The sequence below is a fragment of the Pongo pygmaeus genome, chromosome 4, assembly GCF_028885625.2.
Source record: "Pongo pygmaeus isolate AG05252 chromosome 4, NHGRI_mPonPyg2-v2.0_pri, whole genome shotgun sequence".
Classification (NCBI taxonomy): domain Eukaryota; kingdom Metazoa; phylum Chordata; class Mammalia; order Primates; family Hominidae; genus Pongo; species Pongo pygmaeus.
Window position 1 is genome coordinate 62,271,765 of NC_072377.2, and position 6,924 is coordinate 62,278,688.

At 44.0% G+C, this 6,924-nt stretch overlaps 1 pseudogene; it reads right to left on the reverse strand.

Annotated features, from left to right (window-relative positions):
* Positions 1 to 845: 845 nt before the first annotated feature.
* Positions 846 to 1,466, reverse strand: LOC129036933 (U2 small nuclear ribonucleoprotein B''-like; annotated as a pseudogene).
* Positions 1,467 to 6,924: the final 5,458 nt, after the last annotated feature.

Genomic DNA, 6,924 nt, shown 5'->3' on the forward strand with positions numbered 1-6,924 from the left:
TCTTTGTACATATCCCCTGAGGAGGATGTATAAAGGTTTCTTGGGGATGTACACCTAGGAGGGAAATTGCTGGGTCATAGGGTGGGGCCAGGTTGCCCCTGGAGTGGCTGCTCCCACCTGGATTCTCACCAGCAGTGCATGGGGTTCCTACATATTTGCATCTGTGCCTATTCATGGCATTATGCTGCTAATTTATGCCTGCCTAAGAGGCATAGAGTGCCTCTTAGTTGTTTCAAATTCCTTTTCTTTGATTACTAAAATTATTGATCACTTCTTATACATATTAGTCTTTAGGGATTCCTTTTCTGTCAAAAGGAATTGCCTACTATGCACTTTAGTCATTTTTATGTTTGCATTCCTTTCTTTTACTTTTCAGTTTTAGGAATTTTTTGTATATTCTACATACAAGAGCCACAGTATCTACCACATGGCCAAACTGAGAAAACAGGGTGTGGGGGAATCTCTTCAATTCTTCTTTTTCAATTTTGTATGATCCCTTGTTGTTTTTAGATGTTGCAGGCATCTCCCAATTTGCCATCTAACAACTTTGTTCAGGATGGCTTTGAACAGAAATTCTTAGTTTTAGCGTAATTGACAGCATCATTGCGCTGGAGGAGTGGGTTGTTTGTGCATCACATTGTGGTCCAGAGCTTGAACCATGGCCAGGCACACCCAGACTTCACTCCTGGCTCACCGTGTCCTAGATGTTACCTAGTTCAGTCACTTCTCTATTTTTGTTCACTTTGACTTTCCCCATCCCTAACTATTAGAATGACCTGACCAAATGTTACTAAAACAAACACCATAAATAATATTGAGTCCTTTAATGATGACTATCCCCAGTATTACTTCTTGACACAGGTGATTTTCATGGTATGGGACAAAGTGACCTTAAATCCTTGTAAAGCTGCCCTGACAGCTCCAGCCTACTTACCGTTTTCAAATTCAACCAGAGCAATACCATGCTTCCCAGGTACAAAACGTACTTTCTTGAAACCAGGGAGTGGATTAAATAGCACAGATAACATCATCTCATGAGTCTCTGCTGGTAAATTAACTTAAAAATAAAACAGAATTCAGAGGGTAGTAAGAACCTGAGGATTTGAGTATCAGCTGAATTCAGTGTTTCCTGACCAGGCGGTTGTTGCTACCTGTTCCACAGTTTGGGCTTTTTTCTTTTCTTTTGTCAGCAAAAGTGTCACACATCTTAGAAATTATATCAGAATCTGTTTTTGCATACTGGATTTGAATTGGTTTATCATACAATGGAAATCGTTGTAACTGTCTCAAGGCATTTGTGGATGAGCCCAGTGTCCCACACCCATCTTCGTGGTCTTTAGAGGCACAATACTTACCACATGGCCAAACTGAGAAAACAGGGCATGTGGGAATCTCTTCAATCCTTCTTCTTTAATTTTGTCATTCATATTGTTGATATAAATTAAGTGATTTGGTCTGATATCCATGTTTTGGATTCAATTGTTCAAATAGCCTGAGGCCTGCACCATCTCCAGTAAGTGCTCAGTAAGTTCCCTCTCTTTCAACTTTTCATCTCAAAAACAAGGACAATATGAGAGAATCCTACTCATCTAAAGCAACTGGGAAGACAGGTAGTTGACTGATAAAAATAATCATTAAATACCATACATATGTTAAACATTTTCTTTCAACTTAAAACATACAAAAATATTCACTTATTTATACATCGTTATGTAGGGCATAGGTCTTTTTTTTTGAGAATGGTCCGCTTACTGTACTTCACACTTTGTCTCTTACTTAATTTAGATTAATAGTACATTGGTGACAATTTTCAGTTTGGGATTCTTTATTTTTTAATTTTCTATTTTTTTAGAGATGAAGTTGCTCAGGCTGGTTTTAAACTCCCAGGCTCAAGCGATCCTCCTGCTTCTGCCTCCTGAGTAGCTGGGACTACTACAATAGGCATGCCCCACCATGCCTGTCCTGTTTGGTATTCATTAAAGTGTAACAAAGCTGCGCAGGATGGTGCATGCCTGTAGTTCCAGTTACTCAGGAGGCTGAGGTGGGAGGACTGCTTGAGCCCAGGAGGTTGAGGCTGCAGTAAGCTGTGATCATGTCACTGCACTCCAGCCTGGGTGACAGAGTGAGACCCCATCTCTACAAATAATGATAAAATGTAGCAAGACCTTACATCTTCTAGATTTTTATAATTTTTTCTGCCTTTTTACAGTTGTTCTTATTCAGATTTAATTGAACATAAAGTTTTTTTGATTATATCTTTCCAAAGCATTGCACTTAATTTTCTTAGGAACAACTATTTACACTTATGTTTAATCAGTTTATGTACTCTTTAATTAAATTGTACAACTATAACAAGTACAATAGGCTCAAAGCGTTTGGTAACAAACACAATTTTTTCTCATAAGCATATGACTCAACATACTCAACATGTGTTATGTTGAACAGAAGCACCCAGGCAAACCAGAGCACTTGGCTGCAAATGGTCCACACGCCCTTGGAGCTGGTCGCTATGGTTGTGGAGGAAATGGAGAGCCTTGGAGAATCTGGTGAAATGTTTAAGTAGGGCCTGCTGAGAGTTTCCATTATCAACATTTTGGCTGGTTGTGTCAAACTCTGTGCCTGGCACTTAGTAAATGCTTAGTAATTGTTAATCATTATTAACACTAGACCAGTGATTCCTAACATTGATGTCATCTGTCCTTTCCTGTGCCCCCACACCTTGGGGACATTTGGCAATGCCTGGAGACATTTTTGGTTGTCACAACTGGAGAGGTGGAAGTAGTATCTAGTGGGAAGAGGCCTATCCTAAACATCCGCCAGTACTCAGGACAGTCCCCTCATCAGAATGTCACTAGTGCCCAGGTGGAAAACCCTGCACTAGTCTAAGTGCTTCTGAACATGAACCTTATTCGTGCCTATTCATAACTGCACCTCTCGCACCTAATGCATCTCATGGTTCATAATAAAACCTCAATAAGTCTGTGTTGATGCATGCATGCACACTGACTAAATGAGTGGAAGGCCTCTGAGACAAGAGTGGCACATCTGCAGAGTGAGGCCCGGAACTTCAAAGGGGTTCAAATGAACCCTTCACAGAAAATTGATCCAGACCACTCTGTGCCTGAGCCTGTCTCCCATGTGTTACAGCTGGTCAACTGCAATTGGCTGGATCCTGATCTGTTTATACTGTTGTTGCCTGTCGTATTTACCCACTCAAAATTTTTTAATTCTTTTAATAACTGATCTCTGGCTTTGTCCCTGAACTTTGCTCCCACCCTGCAATTCCCCTGGGCCCACTGCTCTGTGCAGCCTGGCCCTCCACCCATCCACTAGTGTTCAGCTCCTCACTCTCCTGCCTGGCACCCAAGTGCTTGCTTCAGCTTCACCCCTGGCATAGAGGTGATTAGACATCTCTAAATGGGGGTTAGAGCTGGTTAGAGAGAGACTCCAAGTGAAGAGGACAAAAGAAGCCTAGCCCAGGGAAGCAGAAGAAGCAGAACTGGCTTCTCATCCTTGTTCTACTGTTTATCAGCAGTATCTTAGGTAAAATCCCATATTTGCCTTTTCTTAACCTCTGTTTTCTCATCCATAGAATGAAAACAATAATGCTTTTCAACCTATTCCACAAACTGGTTTGTAATAAAATGATAATATAAGGGTGATTTTCAGGAAGGTTTACAAATAAACAAATATCTTTGGTGATGAAGAAAAATGTTGAAGAAAACAACTTTATATATCTTTAACACTATTGTACTCTAACAGCCATATCTGACATTTGTGTAATGCTTAAAGTTCATAAAAGGCTTTATCTTTTGATCTTCACCACCTTACAAGACAGGTAGAGAAATGCTACTCCTACGTCCCAGATGGGAAAACTGCAACCCACAAAGGTTAGTATTTTGCATGGCTTAAATAGCTAGTACATTTTAGAGAGACAAGGACCACGACCCAACCCTGTGCTCTTTTCACTATGATCTCCTGCTACTAAGTGGGTCCTTTGAAGACACATAAAAATGATTTAAATAATAATAACACGGAATAATCACATTATAAGGAAGTTTGGCATAAAGGGGAGCTGCAGAGCATATGCCTTAAGGATATTTTAATAGTCACGTTCCAGAAGGTAAAATTGGGAAATAGTAAAACTAGACAATATTTTGTCTTTTCCTTTTTAAAACATTTCACTTGGAGAGAATTTGCATGTGGCCCTGAAATTTCTCTGCTCATTCAAGTTTTGTCTCTTCCTTCTGTGGCGTGAATCTACAGAACAGCAAATGCCATAACTTCCGATTCACACATGACTGTTGCCTGTGCCACTCTGGGATTCAGCCAGGCTTAGAGATACAGAAGGGGAGGAGACACCAAGACTTGGAAGTGTCTCTGTCCCCAGAGGTAAAACTCAAGGGAGAGAGAAGGAACCACGCAGCTGCAGCTACAGTTAATTCTGGTTTGGTGCATGGTACAGGGCAAGTGCAATTGCAGAAGGTTTGAGTAAGCAGTTGAGGGAGAAAAAGAGTTCCAGGAAGTATATGTAGCACAGGAATGGGGCATTCGAGGTGGATCACCCTTAAGAGTCCAGGTTGCCAAGCCAGAAGTCTGTTAAGAGTAGAGATAGTGGCCTGGCATGGTGGCTCACGCCTGTAATCCTAGCACATTGGGAGGCCGAGGTGGGAGAATCACTTGAGGTCAGGAGTTCAAGACCAGCCTGGCCAATATGGTGAAACGCTGTCTCTACTAGAAATACAAAAATTAGCCGGGTTTGGTGGTGTGCACCTGTAATCCCAGTTACTTGGGAGGCTGAGTCAGGAGAATTGCTTGAGCCCAGGAGGTGGAGGTTGCAGTGAGCTGAGATCACACCACTGCACTCCAGCCTGAGCGACAGAGCAAGACTCCGTCTCAAAAAAAAAAAAAAAAAAAAAAAAAAAAGGAGTGGAGATAGTGGAACCAGAAAAGTTCCCTTGTCTCCCTCGCAGGGCGTGTGATGGGGGTGTGGCTCACTTCTTCAGGGCCCCACTGCTCAAACCTCTAGGGGAGCATACAGACAGGGCGCCTGTGGGGCTCCGACCCCACGGCAGTGTCTAGGGGGTATGTTTACTGCTTCTGAAGCCCCAGTGGGCATGTGTTACAGGGTGCACTTTTAGTTTTGCTCTTTAATTCTGCTGTCTACAGGTGGCTTGTATTAACCCGCTCAGTTAGACCCTCCATCTTGTCACAAGGACAGAGGGCTTTCTGTATCCCGGGTTCTTGCCTTGGTGTACCGAAGAATCAGATCACACCTGGGCTTGGAGAATGAGTGCAAGGTTTTGTTGAGTGGAAGTAGCTCTCAGCAGATGGGGGAGCCAGAAGGGAGGTGGTTTTCCCCTGGAATCCAGCTGCTCAGCAGCCCGGGCTCTCCTCTTACTGTCCCTGCCAAACTCCGTGTCGTTCTGCCGGTTGATGGCCTGCAGGCCTCTGTCGGTGTGCTCTTCCGCTAGCGTGCTCCCTTTGATGTCCCGACGTCCTCTTGCCATCCAGCCTTTTGTGTTTTCTTCCGGCTGATGTGTTCCTCTTGCCGTCCAGCAGCTTCTGTCTCTGCCTTGCTAGGGTCTCGGGTTTTTATTAGCCCAGGGTGGGGGTGCGGTGAGCCAGGGCGGTCTTGGAAAATGCAACCTTTGGGCCCAAAGGCAGAAGTGCCTGACCTCATCTATGTCCATGGGGGTAGAGCCCTAACCAGGGACCATGCAGTCCTCTACCCAGCACTTCCCTTCCTTGGTTCTGTATCATTTAAAGGGACCATGCTCTTCCCTTCCCAGCACTCCCGTATCAATAGTTGTGGGTCTGGTCCCTGGGAGCGAGACTGGCAAGACAAAGGCAGGCTCCTGTTCGAAGAGGATATGGGGACACCTTCCAGGTTAATAATGGGGATAGGCTCAAAGACCGAAGCCCAGATGCAAGAAATGGGACATGGGAAAGAAGACTGAGACTTCAAAAACAAAGTAGGCTTTGCTTAAGGATCTCTATGAGAGTCGGCTGTAGCTGAGCTGGAACCGAAAGACTTTTCTGTGGGAAAAGGAAAATAAAGAACCATGTTCCAGACAGGACAAAAAAGGCAGTGGACTAACAATGGTCAGTGTGCTGGTCAGTGGACTGTGGGATCCTTGATTGTTTCTGTGGCCCCAGAATGATCACAGTACCAGGCATGCTGTAATCCTTGGGCTCTGGAACATTCTCTTCCTGTGTGCTGCTCCTGGAGTAACCTCATAGGTGGTATCAGAGAGCTACTATTAGAGAGGTAAAGGAAAATTTGGAAAACTCTCTGGGTTGAGATTCTAAATATTTATAGTATTCTCAGCAACTGATCTTTAGTCAACTTCTTTTGCTCCCTGGTACCACTTGGCACCTGTCACCCACCCACAAAGGTCTTTCTAGGCAGCCAGCCCTGACCTCCTATGCTGGTGAAGTCTCCTTGAACACAGCCCATCAGGGACATCAAAGTGGGAGGGAGGACGGGAGGAAAAGAATATGGGAGGGAAAGAATCGGCTCTAATAGAGGTCTCAATTGGAAGGACACAGATGTAGTTTAGATATTTGTCCCCATCCAAATCTCATGTTGAGTTGTAATCCCCAATGCTGGAAGTCCGGCCTGGTGAAAGGTGTTTGCATCATGGAGGTGGATCCCCCATGGCTTGGTGCTGTCTTCACAATAGTGAGTTCTTGGGAGATACAGTCATTTAAAAGTGTGTGGAACTTCCCCCGCAACACACTCTCTCTTTCTTGCTCCTGCTTGTGCCATGCCAAGTGCCTGCTCCTGCTTCACCTTTTGCCATGAATAAAAGTTCCCTGAGGCCTCCCCAGAAGCAGATGCTGTTATGCTTTCTGTACAGCCTTCAGAACCATGAGCCAATTAAACCTCTTTTCTTATAAATCATCCAGTCTCAGATATTT